The 23,028-nt window shown below is 32.1% G+C and overlaps 2 protein-coding genes and 1 non-coding gene across 4 annotated transcripts in view; 1 reads left to right on the top strand and 2 right to left on the bottom strand.

Annotated features, from left to right (window-relative positions):
* The window catches only part of LOC129740152 (tudor domain-containing protein 6), a 360,358-nt gene that overhangs the window by 261,507 nt on the left and 75,823 nt on the right, over positions 1-23,028 (bottom strand). The window lies entirely within an intron of this gene.
* Positions 1-23,028, top strand: part of LOC129740153 (uncharacterized) — a 288,116-nt gene that overhangs the window by 195,477 nt on the left and 69,611 nt on the right. The gene's annotated exons all lie outside the window — the stretch shown is intronic.
* Trnas-cga (transfer RNA serine (anticodon CGA)) lies at positions 9,019-9,100 on the bottom strand. The gene has a single exon. It is a non-coding gene; the product is annotated as a tRNA-Ser (tRNA).

The following is a 23,028-nucleotide window of genomic DNA, read 5'->3' as shown; positions in this document are numbered from 1 at the left end:
CTTTTTCCATTGTGATAGTTTCTCATGTGATTCGTAGCTTATACATTTTTAGGTTGTTTTTTTTTAATCAACAAAGAATGCGATTACCAGTAAAAAACGCAAAACGTTTGATGGAATTACACAAACATTTGGTATATCGTTCTACCTTTTGGGCATTTTATTAATGAACCATGTAAAGTGGTGGCGACTTATTTTGATTTTTTTTGTTTTCTCGCATTTTCCTCCGCATAATCTTATGAATACTCGACTCTCAAAGGTTAAAAAATGAATTTATTTGTGAAAAACGATTTTTTTCAAACATATGAGAGATAAGTTCTTCGCACTTTTGAAGCTTGTAAAAAATGTAAATGTCGAAAATAAGCAAATTCCCAAAAAAAACTCAATATATTTCTCAATATAACTCGAACACTTCAGAACGCTAAAAGGTATGTGCTGAGCTAAAAACTCTATTTTCGAAAAATTCTCGACTTTTGCCCACATTTTCTTGAAGGAATTTAGATCCTAATTTTATATCGCTTTTGAGAAGAAAAAAAATGATAATGAATTTTAGAATTCAATAGGTTTATTTAGGGGAAAAATGATCAATAAGAATTTTACCGGTTTTCATTTGAAATTCCAGTTTTTTCCCGGTTTTCTCGGTCCCATGTTCAATTCCCGGTTTATTCTCGGGTTTCCAGGTTCGCTGGTCACCCTGTTTTTTTACTCCTAAACAGCATGATCTTATATAATTTAATTTGATTGATTGATTGTTTGATTAGAGAGACTTTAAACTTAAAAGTTCATTCATCTCTGATTAATTTAATTTAATTTTCATTGTAATAAAGAAATTGGTTTTTTTTTCGCTCGGTAGTCCAGTTCTATTTTAATCCGGAAATCGACATTTTCCTTAAACTTTACATTCAAGGTAGTCTGCTAGGATTCCCGATAAAAATCTTGAGCCATCATCATTTGGAAGCTTAAAGAATATTTTCTTCAATAGAAAAATATTAACATCACTAGAACGTGCTAAAAGAACGCTTATTAAAGAACCCAATTGTTATGGTGATGCTAAGATAAACTTGCCAGATTGCCCAGTCTTACCCGAACTTTCCCGAATATTTGAAACAAAATTCATGAAAAGTTCGTTTCGGCCCATTTACCGGGATTCCGTAAAATAGAAGCTGAATTTGGCACAGATTTATTCGCTTGATTTCCAAAATTGAACGAAAAAACTTTAATTATAATTTTTATTTTTATAAATTTTTAATTTGGGTCTAAATACATTTTTTCTAAGAACGTTTTATCGAAAAAATCATCAACAGTTTCTCGAAAGCCTAAATACGATTTAAAATCTGCTGGTGTGTTTTGAAGTAAAAATATATTTGGAAGTGTATTTTTTTTAATCTTGATTGAAAAATTCCGTAGTTTTGATCAAATTTGCCAGGCAATATACCCCGGATTTTGGGTTGAAAATTTTGATGCCCGAATTTTGCCAAGTTTTGAGATAAAATAGATCGGATTCACCCGGTCCTATAATGTCTGGAAAATATTCTGGAAACCTTAAATGCTGAGAAATAAACGAGTTATTTAATTTTGTCTTATACCTACAAACTTTGAAAAAAATCCTTCAAATTTTGAGAAAAAAAACACTGACAAACATTATATTGGAATGATTTTCCGTGTTGAACCAATGAATTTAAATTGAGGCTAAGTTTAGGTTTTTTTTTTCAGTATAGGCCAGTAAAACTTCATAAAAATGTTAAATTTTTACACTCTTATCGGTGAAGGTCATGTTCTTTAAGTAAGAAAATTTCTAGTTTTGAAAATCATAAATTGATAAAATAAGATCATTAAAGAATGACAGGAGTTGAAAATGATCGAGAAAAGATCTCATAAGAAGCGTTTTCATCAAGCATGGACCAACTATTTTGAAGTGTAAGAATCGGAGCAGGTTGAGTCTGCCCCAAATTTTATCCAAGAAAAAGCAGGACATTTTGAGAAAAAAACATACATACATCCTTTAACACCTTTCTTATATATAGATTAACGTCTCACGAAACAACTTAATAAACATAAGTCCTCCTCTGTTAATATTCCTAATTGCCAGTGTTGCCAAGAATATTTCTGAATTTGTTTGGGAATGTTCATTTTTTCCATACAGCTTTTCATATTCAATTTATGTTGATGAAAAACTGCCGTCATGAACCTAAAATTGTATGTACATATAAAAAGATTTATGGAAAAAGTTAACATTTCCAAACCAATTCAGAAATATTCCTGGCAACACTGGCAATTAGTCTTCCGGTTATTCAGGCGGAATTCTAAACGTCATTCGAAAGTGTTTTTCGGGCAGCACTTTAACGCAGTAGAATAATATCAGCCCAGGATGATAGTGGGTTTGCAGGTTAAATGCTATATTAATGAAATTAAATTAATTTATTGATTATTGAGTCGACTGTAACAAAGCAATTTTCTTTTTTTCTCTTTACAGGTAAGCGCTTCGGAAGGTATCGCCTTTGGTGGCATGCGCAACAAATAAGTAAATTCAATAATGAGTTACTGGATACAGATTTACAAAATTGAAATGTAAGTATTATCAATAATGTAGAAACTATCTTTTTTTAACGATTATATGTGAATCTCAGTGGAAAAATATCCTTTTAAGAGATTCACAGAATAAAATAAAAATTTACTAGATTATAATTAATTTGAATCAAGACTATACTGACATTAAACTAAGGCTGTCTTAAGTTAAATACCTATCATTGTAAAAATTTAGGGTGTTGAATCGGATTTGAGGGTATCCCACTATGGGCAAGCACGATTTTGATACAATCCTACTCATTCCGTTTGACGTTTAAATAGCTGACTTCTGTTGGGTGTTGTTGCTTAGAGTTTTACTCAAATTTCTGTGTATCGTAAGCTCTAGTTTCCCCGGAAAAGCGCATAAATATCGTGCAGCTTCGTGGACAAAAAAAAGGTCTGGGCGAAAACCGGGTCCGGTGGACAAAACTTTGGACCGGAAAGTCATGCATGCTTACGCCAGTAAGTAAACTGCCTCAGTTCAGGATGTGGCCAAAAACGTGGAACCCCTTTCAGCGCTGTTTATCGTTCCAAAGTATGATTGGGTCTAAAGTAGGATTGTCAGAATTTTTCCAGCAAGTATTCGGGCCGGAAAAATCATGGCTATTTTATATAAAAATCTGTCAAAATCTGGGCATTTCATTTTAAAATAAACGACAATCAATCCAGGCATATTTTGAAAATTGACAAAAAAAAATTGTTTTAACTCATCGACAGATTTGAAATCGTATTTTGTGCTTCTAAAAAACCTTCATGATTATTTGGATAAAACTTGCTGAAAAAAAAAAGTTTTTGAGGCATACATGAAAAAATTTTACATCAGAAATTGATTTTTTTCCGTTGATCTGCTGAATAAAATAAATAAATCCGGTCAAAATCCTGGCATTTTTTCAGTGGAATCCAGGCAACTGGGAAGGATCGAAAGTTTTGTTTTGAAAATCCGGAAAAATTCGGAAAAAACGGGCAATCTGGAAACCTTAGTCTAAAGACATATAAGAAGCAGAAGAATCCGACGCCGAGTAAATATCAACCAGCTTCCGTCAAACCAAGAGCTTGTAAATTATGTAGGAATAAAAAGGGCAATAATTCGGATCTTTAAATTTAGAACGCGTTACTTTTAACGTTTATAATAACTTTATTAAGAAGGTAGCGTTTCGCAAGAGGACCGGTCCTTTGCTCTTCCTCTTGAATACTGACTACCTCCAGTTTCTACTGATTCCACCGAAGTTCAGGAATATAAGGAATAAAGAAAAAGCATGGTCTCGGGAGAGCAAAGGATAGCTCTAGGGATGTGCATTAAATTTTCACTTCCACAATTATATGATCGATTGCTGTGTGGAAAATCGGTGTGCGTTCTCATCGACGACGAAACCTAATGCAAGTTTGTCTTCAAAACGCTTCCGGATGAACAGTATTACACTTTTCGGGATGACCAAAGGGATGACCGAAAAGGAGACATCAGTTTTTACCGAAAAATTCGGTAAAAAGGCTATGGTTTGGTAAGCCATATGTGAGTGTGAAAAAATCCAGAGCCAATTGACATAAAAATAACAATTTAAAAAAAAACAGCCGGTGCCAGAAATATTCAAGGGTTTATACTTGCATCCAATACGCACCAAATTCCCTGTTACAGTTCCCTTATTTTCTCTTCAAAAGTTCAGAAAAAATAGTTTTATTTAAAAAAATGAAAAAAAATTAATCAGTTATCTTCTCTTTAAAAGTTCAGAAAAAATAGTTTTATTTAAAAAATTGAAAAAAAAATCAGTTAATCAATCAGTCATTAGTTGCGTATGTTTTAGTAACTTTCTCCAGAATAGTAGGAGAATTATTTTATCTTCAAGGCCAAACCTGAACAAAATATTATGGTTTCCTTGTCAAGTGTGCACTGCACAGCGAAAAAAACTCCAATCCTAAATTAGCCAAAATTTGCAGAGAGACTCGCTATGAGTCTATAGAGAGAAGAGAGACGTGAGGCTAGAGAAGTTAATAGTTAGACATGAGTCTTCATGAGAAGGCATGAGACCATGGCCGTAGGAACGGGGGGGGTTTTGGGGGTTAAACCCCCCCCATGTGGGTCCAAAAAAGCAAGCAAGGTATTCTACTCTACACTCAAAATTTTAAATCCATAATCAAATTATGATAATAATAGTCTATTCAAGAAAAACAATCTAGACTAAAAATTAATTCCAAAACCTCAAAAACCCATCCCAAATTCAAAATTTTGCTACAGTTTTTCAAAATTTTCTCACTTGTTCATAAACTAAGGTTGTCAGATTTTTTTCACCACGTATCCGGGCCGAACAAATCCGGGCTGTTGTATGTAAAAACTAGGCAAAATCCGGGTATTTGATTTCAAAATTTTCTACCAAAATCCAGGCAATATCGGGCAATACAGATCAAAAGTTAGGAATTGCTCATCAAAAATCATGAAAAAAAAGATTTGAAAAAACCTGTCCTGATTTTTTTTTAAACTTGCTTCAAAACTTTTGGACGCATGAACAAAACATATTTTTTAACTCAATTTGTTTTTTAAAGTTTGATTTAAAATTGAAATGAGAACAAACCCGGCTTTTCCAATGAAATCCGGGCAACCGGGTCAGACCGGATTTTTTTCCAATTTTTTTATTAAATATCCGGGCATATTTATATTATTTGTCCGACAATCTTGCAACCTTATAATAGAAATTCAGGTCTGAATATTAAATTTAAAATTAAACTCATTTTGGAGATTTTGATTCTTTATTCCCATAACCAAAATTTTAATTTCTAAATATTTTCGTATTTCTGATTCTGTATCAAATTCAGGTTTCTTCATTTTCAGTTCGAATAATCATTAGAAATTAAGAATGAAAAGCTGCTTTGAAATCCTGATTCGGTTTTGCATTTCATATCAAATTTGAATCATGTTTTTCGAAAATCATTTGTATTTTCAATATTTTGATAATCATTTTCCGAATATGAAAAAAGAAGAATTTTGTTTTACATTTTAAATCGAAGTTCTCAAACTTTTTTCTAAAACAACATTTAAACTTTAAAAGCTTCTAAGTGGCGATCCAAAATTGAAAACTCAGATTCAGATTCATCATTTTAATTCTGATTCACAATACAGATTAAAAATAAATAATTGAAAAAATGAATTAATATTAAACCAGCGATGCATAATTTAAATGAAAGATTCATGAATGATGACTCTGAAACTCGGCTCATAAAATTCTGATCTGAAATTTAGATTCGGAAATCGTATTTTTGTACATTTCAGAAATGGTATAGAAATTTGGAAACAGTTCAATTTTTTAATTCAGGTTCAATATTAAGATTTGAAATTCAGGAATGAGTGAACGAGTTTTTCAATCAACATAAAATTGTAAAAGAACTCAAGAGAACATGAACATAAAAGTTTGCTTGTCAATTTCCAGATTTAATTTTTTTTAATCAGAAGATGTTTGTACACACAATTCAGCTGAAAATCGTAGATATAAAGAAGAATTTTCTATGTTTTGCTTTATGCATAATATTCCAAATTATATTTGAAAAAATTACAAACAGGATTTTCATTATGGTATTGATTCTTTATGAAAAATATTTCCTGTTAAAAAAAACGAGTATCTGATCTTCACCAAAAAAAATCTGCAAAAAAATTCTATATTTTTTCGGTGTATTGATTAACATTCTTGATATTGAAATTTTTTAAAGCTGAATTTCAAACTGAAATCATAACTTTAGTTCAAGTTTGCTTCGAGTAAATTTGATCCGAAAATTCGTTATCACTTACTGTTTTTTTTTGAAATATTTAATTTATTTTCTTCTAAGGTTAAATTCTTGGAATTTGCAAAAGAGTTTGGGCTTGTATGTTTTGAGCATAGAATTTTTTTTTTTTAATAAATTGAAGGCAAGCTTGAAAAGAACTTATTTGATGCTTCGACCTACCAGACTTTTAAACAAGTTCTTAAATTTGTACTTTCGATGGAAGCAAATTCCATATTTTGTTTCCAAAAGTTTCATAAAAAAAATTAGCTCACCCTTTAGGCTAAGGACCATTTTTCTAAAGTTCCGTTTTAAAACAAAAACTTTTAATGAAAACTTAAAAATGAATAATCATAGTAACAAATAATTTTTTTTTTTTTCGTACGTTGTTGGGAAAAACATCATAGGTTAAAATCAGTCACCAAAACCCCCCCCCATGAGTCGGTTCTTCCTACGGCCCTGCATGAGACCACTTCCCAATTCTCACGTAACATTTTTCACTTCTCATTTCTCACATCTCATTTCTCAGGTCTCCATCTCACGTCTCACATCTCATGTCTCACTTCTAAATTCTATATTCCCACATCTCATGCTTCACTTCTGTAGACTCACATGACTCACATCAAGGTTGCTGAAATCACAGAAAAATCTATAATTTGAATTTCACAGAACTTAGAGCTAATTCTCATCACAAAATCTGTATCACAGAATACAGAATTTTAGAAATATTCACAGATTTCACAGAATTTTAAAATTTTTGACGTTTTTTTTTCAGACTTAAATTTTTTATGATAATATAAATTTCGGATTATTATCTTTGAATTGGAAAATATGATATGTAAAACTAGTAATGTTTATTGATTTTTCTCAATTAAAATGTAAAAAAGACGCAATCTGACATTTCTCATAGGACGTTAACTATGAGTAACTATGATAACTTTTCACGTTTTACTTTTAATGTCTGACGTCCTCACGTTCTCACGTCCCACGTGCTACGTCTAACTTCTTGCATGCTTCGTCTCATTTCTCACGTCTCATGTCTCATTAGTGATAAATCCCATGTCTTATGTCTCAGGTCTCGCTCAGGTCTCAAGTCTCAGGACTCAGGTCTGGTACATTTGCCACATGTCTCATGTCTAAGTTCACATGTTCCAGATTTCAGATCTTAGATCTCAGGTCTCAGGAATTAGTTCTCAGATCTCAGGTCTCAGGCCTCAGTTCCCAGATTTAAGGTCTCAAAGGTCAGGTCTTAGGTTTCATGTCTCTGATCTCAGATCTCTGGACTCATTTTCGACGTCTCAGGGTTCAGGTCGCAGGTTTCAAACTTGGGTCTCAGATTAAATGTCTGTTTGTGTGAATTTTAATTTCAAGTTTGAAAGCGTCGGAATCAGCATGATTTTTCGCAACTAACACGGTTTTTTTATGCAGTTTTCCTTGCACGTTTTTTTGTGCGGTGTGTATCTACCCTTATTGTAGGAAAACTACTAGCAGATGATGAAGATAAGCTTGCCTTAATCGCTCAAATTTTGTGAACTACTAGGGTGATAGTTCATCTATCTTACGTAGATAATTTGATCAAAAAATTTCATCAGAGTTAAAAGTTATGGAAGTTGAAAGTTTAAGTGGAAGTGCGCGTGCTTCCCACTTCTATGCAATAATGAATGCTACTGTATGTGTATATATAAAAAAAGTTAAAATTTGCTCATGCGGTACTTTAAAAATTCTGTAAAAAAAACCAATTCAAAAATAATCTCAAATCGACTCAGATTCTATTTTACCATGATACTCAGTAGCAACCCTATCTAATTACTACCAAGCTTACCGGTTACACAGTTCAACTGTTACAATAATGCGATAAGCGTACCACCCAGATAGCGAAACGGGGGAAAAAAATCTTTTAACAACAACCACCTCCCTTGCAAATGTAAATCGCTCCTTCCTTCGTTCAAGAGCAAAGTCACGCGCCGCAATGGTGGGAATTAAAGGTCGCCAATTTTTTTCCCTATTACTTCTCGTCGCTCTGTAATTCAATTTATATTTTGCCGATGCCGTTGACCGCAGCGAGCGAATTCCTTCACGCTACTTGGTTGGTAGTGCCAAACCTCCTACTAAGACTGGGTTTTGGGACATTTGAATTTGGACTTATACTAGAGACCCATGATTGCAGTCTACTGTGGGAGGTCCAACGCACTTTGGGAGGGCGGCCACTTCTTAGCATGGAAGGTTACCGCGTGCCAACGGAAAGAAACGAAAATGAAAAAAAAACCGAAACAGTTTAACCTAGACACTGAATGGCGGTGTGGAAAACCACGCACCAAATAAAGACAATTGAAACTATCATGGCTTGAAGTGACAGTGGTAAGACCAGAAAAAAAAACTAAAATGACTCAGAGCCCAACGAGGGGGTGTCAAGTCGATGTCAAACTGTGGAGGTTTTTTTTGCCGCACAGGAAAATGGTATGACAATTGATCATTTACGAATCAATGAAAGATGTTTTTATTGTTGGTTTTGTCTTCAATGTAACAAGCATTTTTTTTCAAGGTCAAGGTGTGAAACGAATGTCAACAAAATCAAAAGTTGAAACACACTTTTCTCATTTCCTTTTGGAATTTGGGTGTACCGATAAGAAGTCTTTACGACTCTATATTACTGTAATCCATACACTCAAATTTCAAACGGTACGTTTCTTCCGAAACATATAAAAAGTCTTTCGCAGCCGGTAGGATTCGAACCTACGCTCCCAGAGGGAATCTGATTTCGAGTCAGACGCCTTAACCACTCGGCCACGACTGCTGCCGGTGAAAGCAAGGTTTCCCAAAGCGAACAGATAGGTTAAGCAAAACCGACTTCCGTGTAATAAGGACGAATAATAAATAGGTTACAAATGTATGGAACCATAATCCCGACAATGTTGTTATCATCAAAAATAGAGGTGATTGAAGAACTACAACAAAAAAAAAAAAGGATAATTTTCACAACGGATTTAAAGCTAGATTCAACGGTTTTCGAATACTTTTGATCAAATCACTCATGTACAAACGTGCAAAAGTGAGCGTATTCGTCCAGTGGTCAGAAGGAATGCCATCTTAGACCCTGTAAATTAACTATGTTCATTGATGACTTATAGGCTAGTTGTCGACAAAAGTTCCCGAAACACTTTTATTGCTTCGGTGACGGTTGATTAGGGCACATTCAAAAAGTTTTCTATTTCTGCGTGCGCGTAGTATGGTTTTTCACGGCGCATGTACAAAAATTTGATTCGTAGTTCCTCTTGCTTGGACGTCATTCTGATAACTAAAAGTCTAATTTCAAAATTATTATAGAAGCATCACTCTTATTTTTTATATGAATGATTAGAAAAATATGGCGAATTTAAGTGGACCACTGTTTGACACCTTTTGAAAGCCTTTAATTTATTTCTTTAATCTTTTTTTTTTTTTTTTGGAAATATGAAGAATAAAGCAGCTTCGTGGAATAAAAAAATATCTCGGTGGACAAAACTTTGGACCGGAATTCATGGGTGCTTACGCCCATAGGAAGCCTGTCTTAGTTCAGGATGTGGCCAAAAAATGAAATACCACCTGTTGGTTCAGACCATGTCGGATGTAAAAGGAAACACAACTAGTTTAATGAACGGTCAAACCAAAAAAGAGTTTTTATTTCATTTCTATTTAACATTACAACTTTTCCCGCAAATTTTCCACAATACAGGAACACAAAATGTCTGGCAACATTATAGCAGTGATTTCAAGGTTCAAACTGCTTGTCTACTTTTAGGCGTTTACCTTAACTTCAGGGTGACCAATACATTCGAGATCGAACACCGCCTCAATACCGTCCACTATGCCGAGGTAAAATTGATCTTTAGACAAAAAGCAGAAAAAGTCGAAGCGGAGTCCAAAACTAGCTGTTTCCGTAAATCAAAATTTATATGATCTCGTAAATTATATGATCTACTACTGTGTGAAAAATCGGTGTGTGTCATTATCGACGACGAAACCTAATGCAAGTTCGATTACAAAACGCTTTCGGGTGACCAAGATTATACTGTTTGGGTAGCCAAAGTGTTGACGAGACGGAGACATCTATTTTCACCGAAAAATTCGGTAGGGGTTTAGGGGTTTAAACTAGGATTGGTCGATCTTGGATCGATCCTTGGTAGATCGATCTTTTCAACTCCGATTTTCGATTTTTTGAATCGATTCTTCGGCCAGGAAAAAATCGATTAGATCGGTTTATTTTCGATTCGATCTTTCGATCTTTTTTTCTTATTTAGGGAAAATAAGGGCATAATGACCACCTTAAGGAGGGCGCTTATTTAACCATAGAAAACAGCTATAACATGTGAGTTACATCATTTTTGTTCAAACACTAAAAAGTCAATTTCCTTACTGGGTGAAACTTGAAAATAGTAGATATAAACGTTTGAAATTGCATTTTAATTTTTTGTGCCGAAATCTGGAAATCAGTCACTGTAGGGGCAGTATAAGCACCATCAATCGGAACACGATGTGCGTTTTCTGTCGTAGAATCTAGCAGCGAATTTAATATGATGAAGTCAACTTAATAATAGAGCTGCAGCTTGACTAGTTTACATCTGAGGGTTACTTATTGGTAAGGTGTCGGAGATAATCAGAAAACTCGAGATCGATTCCTGGTCGAGCCGAATTTTTTTTTCATTGAGTATTCATGATCAGTTGAAAAAAAAAAAGAAATTTTTAATTCATTTCAATACAATTTAGAAAATTATTTCCAAATCTAGTGCATTAGGTGCAGCATGATGTTTGTGATTGATTAGAATAAAAAAATTTGCTAGAATTCGCTAATCTTAAGAAATAAATAAAAGTGATTTTCAAAAAATAACTTTTTTCAAAAATATAAATAAATGTGATTCTTGTTTTTTTTCGCATATTTTGTTTGATACCTATCATTAACATTAAAAAATCTCAATAAAAATTCCTTGAAATAATTTCTATTAAACTAAAAAATATTTATTGCCATTATATTACTTAGAAATATCAAAGCGTTTCCGAGATATTCGGATTTTTTCTAGTGTTGTTTTAAAAAACTAAATCCGGTTCACCTTACATAAAAGCGCATGACATTTTTTCCTTTCCATATGTAGCAGGATTATACGAATTTTGCGCTTTTTTGCATATTTTTAATAAAAAGCAGTTCCCTTTTGTTACAAATGGAAAAGATCGATTAATCGGAGATCGATCTTCAAGCTCCGATTTTTTTGATGGATCGATCCCAGAACCGTTCATCTGAATCGATCTTGGAGATCGATTTTTTCCCGAAGATCAAACAATCCTAGTTTAATCCCCCATGGAGCTTTTTTCCAAGTAAAATTGCCAATGAAGTAACGGAAAATTACTTGACCTCGAAGTGTTAACAAGAAAGCCAGACATTTTTCTCGCTTCCGACGGAAATCAGTCTTCATTCACCCTACGCGTGAGACATTTCATTTTACGACACTACAAATATGTCGTTAAAGAATTGAAACTAATTTTTAACCGTTAATTTTGATTTGCAATTCAACCAACCTTTCGTGTTGAAACTCTTAACTTGACATACAAAAACCCTACCATGTTTTTAGAATGGGTTTTTATTAAGAAGTGTAACTAAACAAGTTCAGAATTTGAAACCAACCATGTTAACTTCAACATTAATTAATTGAATACTAATTTTATACACCAACAAGTAGAAAGCCATGTTTTATAGCTCACGATGGTTATCAGAATTAGCAAAACAAAATATAGATCCTAGAATTCTCTTCTTTATTACTAAAAATTATGATTACCAAAAATTCGGCCTGATAGGAAATGTTCTTCAAAAACCCAATTTTATTCTCATTTTATTTTGTGCTTTTTGTTCTTCTAAATACTCAACACCATATCCCAAAACATTTTGATAAATTACACAAGGCCACAAAATTAGCATCCTTGAAGGTGTAAAGAATTTAAAAGCTAATTTTGATTAATTTGGCCTGGATCTAATTATGCATTTTTTATAAGCTTTCGTTTTTCAATAAATTATGAATATAATTTCAAACAGGGCCACAACACTTTTATTTTAAAATTCCCGAGTTTTTCCCGGTTTTCCCGGTCAAAAATCCAAGGTTTTCCAGACTTTTATTATCCATTTTCGTCGAAATATAGCAACATTTTCAACATATTAGATTGATTTGGTTGTTTCATAACACTCAAATCATTGAACACTTAGACGAACTCGATTCTATAGGTTTTCATCACATTTTCTTAAAATGATAAAAAAACATCCTACAAAAAATCGTTATGGGTTCTTAAGTCATGTTTACAAAAAAATTAAAAATGGTTTGCCAGGACTTTTCAATCAATCATTCGTTATGTGACATTCTATCATTTTTTCATTAGTTACAAATACCAAGTGTGTTGCTCACAAAATCCACGTCTCTGAGAATTTTCGAAACTGTTAAATCATGTAGCTCTCTCGTCACAGTAAATTCAGTTAAAATGTTGTTTCCGGAGGATTTACATTCTGTAACAAATGCATCTGAAATTATTTACAGAAATTTATCTCACTGATTCACAGACGATTGTTTATAATTTCCCCATGTTTTTTTTTGAAATACGGGGTAATTATGAACAATTGTTTTTAGGCATTATCTGAACTTATCTTTAAATGTTTAAATATGTACCAATAATCATCAAGATCATAAAAATAAACCGTTATACATAACTTTATCAGTTTCTAAAAATCTGTGAATATGAGATTGTAGAACATGATTCCCTGTTCCTTTGTGAATCTAAAAATTGCCCATGACTAATTAAGGGTTAATTTTGAAAAACCATTAATCCTATCTAAACGCAGTGTTTAGATTTATCTAGAAATATTGCAAACACTAAAAATTGTTACGTAACAAGAATCTTAATAGCGTTCATTATTACCCCAAATTCATCTGGGTAATTATAAACAGATAAGACCAAAAAATAATCATCTTTGTTCATAATAACTTTTTAACAGCATATCAAAGTTTGAGATAAAGAAAAATTGAAAACATTTATTCAATTCATATTTACCCATTGTATTTGTTTATTTCAAATTAAGGAATTTCAATTTTGAAATGAATATTTAAACAAAATGCACAAAGAATTCAAAATTGTGATATTTAAATTTATTATCGTTATTCAATAAGAATTAGAAACATTTATTTTTGATTTCCATAGCGTAGTAAAATTGTAATTTATAACATTGCAGTTTAACTTGAGTAAACTGGAGTTAAACTAGCTATACTATTAAAAAAACAAACTTTAGAACCACCGAGTTTTAAGTCTAAGATAAAACTATGATTTAAAATTGAAATAGCAAATTTCGAAAGAAATTTACAAAGGAGCAATGTCATTTTGTAGCAGCTATAAATGTTGCTATATAGTCATATATGCCTACTGCATATATTTATAATAAAAAAATAGTGATTTTATACATAATTTACACAGATCTATTTATTTGCAAAATAAAATATTTTTGCATAGAAAAAAATTCTCAACGTTTTATAGTTCATTCAGTTGATGGTTAGCTTTACTATGCAGTAAAATGTGGATTTGATTACAGTGAAAAATGTTACAGTTAATTATTCAACAAATATTTTTTTATTTTGAGTCAGTTTCTTGGGCTCTAATTATGAACAAATAACTTTTCCGGTTAATAATAAATGTAAAACATATTTTGTTGTGTTTAATTGGAAACAACCTCTGTATCAGGGAGAAAAATCTTATAAGTTTTTGCAAACACATGCAAAAAGGATTTATGCAAAAACCAATTTGAAAAGTGTAAGAATAAGGTTTTTAAAATCAAAGAGACTTATAAGTGTAATTTTTTTTTTTACTATAAGCTTAGTTATAAAATGCCAAACCATTGTTCTAAAAATTGATTTTGCCGTCTTGAATTCGAATTATTTTTCAGATTCTATCAAATCTAGTGATATTTGGTTCTACTAAGTTTTGAACTAAATTAATCATTGATAACTAATAAATCTGCAACCCTCTTTAAAAAAAAAAACAAAAACTGATTTGAAATCTATATATTATCCTTCATTTGATAGAGGATTAATATATTACCTAGCATTTCTTGTTTCAAAGAAACGGTATTTGAAAAAAATCCTGAAGTGTTAAAAATAAAATAGGAAAAAAATAACTATTTTTGACATCATTGAACAACATTTATGAGCATTTGGTATCAAAGATTCAAATTTCTTTATCAACTTTGTTGGAGACTGCGAATTTTTCGACTTATGTTTTGTAAAAAATATTTGATATGTCGCTCTCAAATCAGTCAAAATCTTTCAAACACTCTTCAAACGGAAAAACGTAAATTTAGTTGCCTTGTACCATCGAAAAGAAAAAAAGTAAAAATAATCAATTATATCGCAATATTTTGTTATTCTGTTTCAATGCTTTACTCGAAACACAAATATGTATACTAGACCGCTGCAAAAAATGACTTTTTGCTCCCATATGTTTTTTCGATGCCTTTTGGGTCACCAAGCATCAGTGTAAAATTTGAGATGATTTGGTTGATTCCTGAGTTAGCGCAACGCGTTTCAATTTTGTATGGAAATTTGTATGGAAGAAGAAATTTTTGCGCATTAAATCATCCAGAAAATTCAAATAAGCTTGAAATGAAGTCGGTCTTTGATTTTTGGTTTCGACTATTCTTAAGCTTCATTTTTTGCTAACATGACATGCAGCTGAGAATTTCATGAAAAAAGTTTCAAAATAAAAAATCTGATTCCTTTGAAAAGTATCTAAAAATTGCGGATTTTGCTTGCTAGAGCTGTTAATGATAGCATGAAATGTTTTTGCAAAGGTTATATAAATCAATAAATTCTCTGGCAATGCAAAACAGTTTTTTGAATTTTTTTATTTCCATCCTACGGTTACACAGCTTGCAAATAAGCAGAAAAAAACGCAAAAATTAAATAAAAATATTTTGAAATATATTTTTTTTATAACATCGAATAACTTTTCTGGGGTATAAGTTAGGTTTTTGCTTTGTTCACATAAGTAATACTGCAAGAATCAAGGAATATTTTTCATCCAAAGTTGAATTTTTTGGAGCTCTCAGTACATGTGTGGCGATTTTTGAATGAAAAATTTTGTTTTCCCATACAAATTCCCATACAAAATTAAAACTCGTTGCGCTAATTCAGTACTGAATGGATCGCTTCCGAAATTTTTATTGCTATTTCTGGCAGCAAAAACAACCAAAAAAAGTTATGGGAGGTGTAAAAATTAAAGAATTTGAAATTTCCATACAAAGCTTGCAGCGGTCTAATGTATACTTTAACATTTTTAAAGAATTTACTTAGTGTCTTCTACCGACATAAACAACCCTCATAAGAAAAGCTCGTAAAAATTCTGAACAGTGTTACTGAAATTTCATATGACTATTTTATTTCAATTTTTGTCACGATTTTCACAAATCTTCAAAGGCATCTCAAGCATAATCTAAGCTTTAAAAAGTGTAATTCGAAATTTTCTGGATAAACTATGACCAGTTATGGAAAAATGGTAATTTTGAAAGTACAATTTAAAAAAATTGTTGGTTTTTTTTCAAACAGTGAGTTTGATAAGAAATAACTCCGCAATGTCAAATTTATTATTATTGAGCTACAAAAAACACCGTGCCGTGCGTAAAGATAATTGTCTTGTGTTTAACTCTCGAATTAAACATTTATCATGATGTGCGATACGCGAAAAAAATTTAGGAGACTTTTTGAATTGCTCATCTCGTTCTTCGAGGCAGTTTTAAACTGTAGGTTTCGGTAAAATTTGTGACTTTTTTTCAATTTAGAGGGGTAATTGAAGAGAGATCAGAGTAGTTATAAAATTCAAAAACTTATGATATTCCTCTTACACATTTTTTAAACTGGTAAATTCTGTCTTGGAAATTTAAATTATAATTCTGAATTTTGAATTTTGGGCTGAAACCTTGATCTTCGAACCAAAACTGAATTTCGGTTTCCTTTTGTCAATTTTCCCGGTTTTGGGTCTAAATTCCCGTTTTTTCCCGGTTTTCCCGGTTCGATTTTCAATTCCCGGTTTTTCCCCGGTTTTCCCGGTTCTGTGGCCACCTTGTGAAGGATCATTTTGTTCGAATAATTTGTGTTCAATTATTGTGATCAAGGGTTCTCCTTCAGTCATAAATCTGATTTTCTTACAAATCAGATACATCTGATAGGTTTTTGAAATGCAATATGAGGCAATTCGAAAACTTCGAAGGAAAACAAAATCAATGAATAAATTTTACAATATTTATAAAATCACAAATATATCAGATAGATATACGACGGGAAATACCTGTTTCACAATAATGAATAAGTAAATAAATTATTACAAGATATGATTGACGCTTTTATTCAGAAATGATAAAGCAGAGCTATAAATAAAAATTGTTAAGGTTGATGGTTAATGGTTTCTAGTTTGGTCTGATGAATATTGGTCTAAATACATTTTCAAAAATATGCAAAAAGCTCAATCTTTGTTGAAAATGCAGAGAATCCGTGCACCAATAGAGAAGAATCATATATATAACACAAATTTCCTTTCAAATTTATAGAAGCAGTTTTTTGTACCTTAATTATGCCAAAAAGTTAATTTTGGATGAATGGCGGTTATGGTAAGTTATTCTACTACTATATCAGATATAATTTATGACATACACTCAATCGTCAACTACGCAAAAAATGAGGTGATTCCGTGCACCCATAGTGAAAAACTATTTCCATTCTAGAACGAAAATATTCTCGAATGAGTTATAAAACGATATCAGAGAAAATTAGTTTTTTGAGTTTATCTTTAAGAACAATACTGCTAACAACTCAGATCCTCCGTAACGTACTGAAGCCGTGCACAACTAAACACTTTGGTCCAGATGGATTCACAGCTTCAGTAGGCTTGGGACTAGACGAATTTGGCAAAATCGCCCTTTTTTCGCTTTTGGAGCTTCGAGGTCAAGAATATTACCCTGCTAAACTCTCACGTCTATATGCCTAAAGGAACATTTCATCTAACTCATCTTGTTGGAAACACTCTAAGCAGGTTGCCAGAATTTTTTCAGCTCGTATCCAGACCGAACAAATGCAGGCAGTTTTATACAAAAACCTGGCAAAATCCGTACATTTGATTTCAAAATTGACAACCAAAACTCCAGGCTATATCCGGGCAAATTTTGTCAAAACCCAGAAATTACTCAACAAAAATCTAGCAAAAAAAAAAAATTTAATCAAAACTCAATGACAGATTTCAAATAATATTTTAGGCTTCCAAAAAACCTTTCATGATTATTTTTATTAAATTTGCCCAAAAATTTCCTTTTGGAGGCCTAAATTTAAAATTATTACAACAAATTTTGTTTTTTTTTCGTTTGATTTGACAAAAAAAGTGAAAAAAATCTGGGCAAAATCCGGACTTTTTCCAATGAAATCAAAAGAACCGGACTTGGCCGAACTGTTCCCAAAATTTATATTAAATATCCGGGCAAAACCGGATAAAACCGGGATATCTGGCAACCTTAGCCTAGAACGACATTTACGCATAAATTGCTAGCGAGCATCGTCGGATCAAAGGCGTTCGCTAATGGCTGAAGGAATGTATTTGGGTCGTGGTTTTTTCGTTTGGTGTTGTTGCCAAGGTTCTATAGAATGTTGCATGTTATTTCGGTTTTTCGATTTGAATAATTATTGAGCAAGGTTACAATTTTGAAGCATTTTTTTAAGTTCGGGAACTTTATTGTCAGCCTGTATGTAATTGATTGTCATGGCTTCTTTTTCTCCAAAATGGGGGTGCCATACAAAATCAATACGCCACGATTCAAACCGTTTTCAATTAATGAGTACATATGAAAGTTGGGACATAATGAGTTTATTTATTGTATTAGTTCTTATGCTAGGACTATATAAACCTCAGCAACGAATAATAATTTATTCCAAGTTCCGCAATTTCAATTCTGATTCTGAATGCTGAAATCATTTTCTTGAATATATATATTTTTCTCATTCATATGCTTTCTTGCTGGACAAAAATTGTTTTCTATCACCAAACCAAGCTTCTTGAATTTGCCAGAAAATAATGGGTTTTCGAGAGTTAATATGGATGATACATGGCTCCACAGATTTTCAAATAGCATAATATTGCAAAAAGGCCAATGAGACACAAATTTGGGCTCTGTAAGGCATTTAGAATTTTTTTATCAGTGAATGTGAGTTGATGCCAAAAATCTTAGGGGAGGATAAAAACATCATTGGTTGGCGAAATACGTTTAAGAAATTTGACGTTTCCCCTTGCGATCGATTTCTTGATATTGTTGGAAAGGGTATAAAAACTCTATCAAAATTGTATATTTGTCTTAGTATTTTTGTAACTAAGATTTTTTTTAAACAGAAAATTGAAAGAAAAGATCGACTTATCACAATTTTTTTTCATGAAAGAATCACAAGATTTTCAATTAGAATAAGTACCTAATGAAATTTAAGTGGAGAAAAAAAGATTCCTGTTTGCACAAGCGAGAAAATTACCCGCTAACGCTCTTCCGCAGATAGAATAAATTAGCCGGAAAACTTAGTGTAGAACCGCAAAGCACTTAACGGTTAATCGAGTTAGAGATGATGGCCGTGTTTTTCTTTTCTGCTTTCTGCACTTTCCTTCTCTTTGGAAGCGTGCCGACCGTCGTCTCGGTCAGATTCTTAAGAGAGGTTCTTCTTCAAACAAAACGGATTCACCTTTTCAGGCAACACCACCAACTCATTATCATTATCCAGTTTTGCATTTGCACTCTAGCACTTTTAACGCAGGTTGGTTAAAAGTGGAAAAAAAATCTTTAAAACATAACAATTGCATCTGGAAAACGTGTCCGGTAAGCTTGGGAGTTTGTATTACAAAAAAAACGGTAATTTTTCTTAATGTTTCTTCAAGAAACAGGAAATCCTTTGCTTAATAAACACACTATCGCATAATCATCAAATCGCACTTTCAATTTTTCTTGATCATGAAGTCGAATCAGGAGAATATCCGATACTGTGAATATAATTTAAAAAAAAAATTACATATTGATTTCTTAATCGTGAAATGGAGAAACCTCAAGAGTCAGTCCATCCCTTGAACGTTCAAATATAAGATCCATTCTTTTGGATTAAGAATAATCTTCGTTCTTGAACTAGTTCCTTATCGAGCATCTGAAAACTTCAAAGTTCCTATCTATTACCCGTTCACATAATTGCAATTCAAGTACAAACTTATCGAAAAAAAATCAATTTGTTGCCATCTTCCGAGCTTTGGTCGACCCTCTTTTGCAGTGTAGCTAGTAGACCGACTCTAATTTGAAACAGGAAAACAACCTATGTTTATGCATCTTTTTGGATTCTCAACAGCTTTTGGAATTTTTTGTTTTAGTTTGATGGTTTAACAAATTAAATAAAAATTTATGGCAAGACCGTTGAAAATGTCAGTATTAAGAAATAAAGAAATTGTTTAAAAAAATACTACTATTTAAAACTGAAAATTTATTAACGAATACCTTAAGGTCTACAGTTATTTACAAAAAAAAATCAACAGTGTTAGTGTTGAGGATTTTTTTCAATTACTTGACAATTTGCGCCGGAGGTCTTTAGATCTTCCCAAAAATTGAAAATTGGGTTAATTTTTACGAAACTGTTTATTTGAAAAGCTGATTAAATTGTAGTGCGTTTTGATGTGCTATTTTATGATTTCCGTTGAAAAATAAAAAAAGTTATGTTGCTTTGAAATATGGTTTTATTTAATTTACAAAAAAACTCTAACAAAATCATACTCGAAAAAATTTAGACATTAAAAAAAATACATGTGTTTTTTAGTTGCAAAAATGAACCCAGTTTTCAATTTTGGGGAAGATCTGAAAAACCCCGGCGCAAACCCATCAGATAATTTGAAAAAAAAACCCCTGTTGCCAAATATATTGATAGTTTTTGTGGAAAAAATCCTTTTTTTCGTGAAAATTCGAAAACGAAATTTCACTAACTGATGTACCCTTAAACTTGCAGTAAAGTTAGAATTTTTTTAAGCGTTATAAAAGTTCAAAATCAAGTCGATCCAACAGGGTACCGCATGATGGGAATCGGGGTACTGTAGTTCCAAACTTCACTTTCTATTCGCAGCCTGATACATCATAACAAACGACGGCTGCGAGGTGTTGATTTGTTGCCCTCCAATTATGTTGTAAATCTTTGTTTACATTGCAACTGACCGACCAGGTTAAGTCCGGGGCCAATCATGTGAACTCTTCGTTGCTGCTCCATATTTTTAGTCTAAAAAATGAAAAAAAAAAAATAAAGAAAAACAACAACAGCCACCAATAGAGAAGGAGTGATGATGGAGTTTAATAAAATCGGCAATGGCAACAAATTTGAGCTACCTACCTTGAATGGGTACTAGCATCAATTCGTCGTCGGTTTCGGTCGAGACACCTCTTGGAATAAATAAAGGAAAAAACTATTGGAAGACGAAAGAACGCATTTCCTAGCCAAACAAGTGAAGATGATTTATGGTTGTCGAATTGAGCCAGACCAGAAGCGTCTTCATATTTTTGGCGGGGCTTTATGGTGCTTCTCTGGTGGTTTTTTATGGGAAGCATCAGATTTGGTGCACCAATTCAAATAACTTTGTCTTGCTTGAGAAAGGAGACGGCTAAAGTTGATGTGGTCTAGGATTTGAATTTTCAATTCCGTTTCAAGGGTTTTGCAAGGTTTCAAGGGGAACTTGAAGATCAATCGTTCCAAATCATGTTACAAAATGTCAGAAAATTAGCTCACCTCCGGCGGAATTTACTTCTATACTGTTCTACTCTGTCTTTGCCTAAGAAATTTGAACGTTCGTAAATAGAAATTTTTGTATTGAAACTCAAATCTTGGCAATCAAAAACTCTACCTCGTCTCTAGAATAGGTTTTCTTAAGAAGTTTAACAAAAAAAATTCAGAATTTGAAACCAACCATTTTAACTTCAAAATTCTTTCATCAAAAGCCTACTGATTTAACACATCAACATGCTGGTAGCCATGTGAGAAGTGTTTACTACTCACGATACTCAATTTTGAAAGAAGTTTTGAACCAAATTGAATTTTAGATGTTTGTTAAAGCAAAAGTCAAATCGTTTTGCATTCTTCAACAAATTTGCAAAATACAATAAAACCTTTTTTTAAACAGTAACATAAGAAAATTCTCTCGACTTGTTGAGTAAAGCATAAATTGATTTTCAGCGATTTCAGTCAAGAAAATCCTTAAAACGATTTTTATTTCTTCATCCGACGTTTCGGCATTTATTATGCCTTTTTCAAGGAGTTGAAATTTCTCGTTTTAACTGTCCAAAAAGTTTTTTGAATCTGCTAGACTGTCTAATCGGGAAATGTAAGTACAGTTGTTATTGATCTGTTTGAGATAGATATAACACTTCGAAATATAAAAACGGATGTAAGAAGGATTTACACAACTTGTGATGTTGTTTTCCGCCTAGCCTCCGGTGTGCTTTGCTACACCTTGTAAAATTGATGGAAGTTTTAATAATAATTTAAATTTAAATTTGTTGGTTTAAAGTTTTACATTTAAATCTCAACATCATAAACTATCAATCCCTTGTCATGAAAGTTGCAACTTGATTTTTGAAATGCAATACAAAAGAGAATTATTCTAATTTTCTTAATTATGTCAAAACCTGACATAAAAGTTGTTTCCCTTTTATCATTTAGTATTCATCTATTAAAAAGTTCTTGAATTCTGCCAAAATAAAAGTTTTAATTGTATTTAATTCCTCTCTCATGCCAAATTTAGTTCTATTTGCTTGATCAGTTTCTAAGTCATGAAACAAAAATTATGAGAGTCCCCCACTTTAATAATCGAAAAAATATTTTTCGCACCTACATCAATCCCTTCCATGTAAAATTTTCTCAACCATTTCTCGAGTTATTTAAAAAAAAAAAGGATACACCCCTTTCCCTTTCCTAACTGCCCACTCAGGGTGGATTTGATTTAAATCAAAGTGATCACTTTGATTTAAATCATGATTTATATCACGATTTAAATCACTTGATTTTGATCAGTGATTTAAATCAAAGTTTCTCAGTGAATAAAATACCTGAAATTTAGTGATTATGAAATGGTTTTTTTTTTTCATTTTTCCACGTTTTTAAGCATCGAAGCATCCCCTCGGGAATTAAGAATTGATTTTTTTTCTTGCTCCTTGTGATATTCTCAGGGTGGCCAGCGAATTTTCATTTTCAAATTCCCGGTTTTTTCCCGGTTTTCCTGATTAAGATTTTATGGTTTTCCCTGTTTCAAAATGCACAAATATATATGTTTATTAGGTTTTTTGACCAAAAATGAATGCAAGTTGTAAAATTTTGAGAGGATTTAATTATTTTAGTTTAATCTTGAAACTCAAAGGTTATTCAGAATATGATGGTAATACGGTTAAAAAAAAATCTATTTGTCCTAACCTTAATCGAAAAATGTTATTTTCTTATCAGTCTTTCACACAACCTTTGAAGGGAAAATGTTATATTTTTGTTATTTCATGAGATAAATTATAGTTTTGGTACGATGCCATGTATATAGAACTTTTAAAATTTCAAGTTTGAATAATGAAATTCGAAATTTGAAGCATAATCATGCGCGATGAAACTTTGCGTGAAACAATTTTATAAATTTCAAGTTTGA

This window comes from Uranotaenia lowii, chromosome 1 (assembly GCF_029784155.1).
Source record: "Uranotaenia lowii strain MFRU-FL chromosome 1, ASM2978415v1, whole genome shotgun sequence".
NCBI classification, from domain to species: domain Eukaryota; kingdom Metazoa; phylum Arthropoda; class Insecta; order Diptera; family Culicidae; genus Uranotaenia; species Uranotaenia lowii.
The sequence above is the reverse complement of the archived record's forward strand: the minus strand, read 5'-3'. Positions and strand labels throughout refer to the sequence as shown.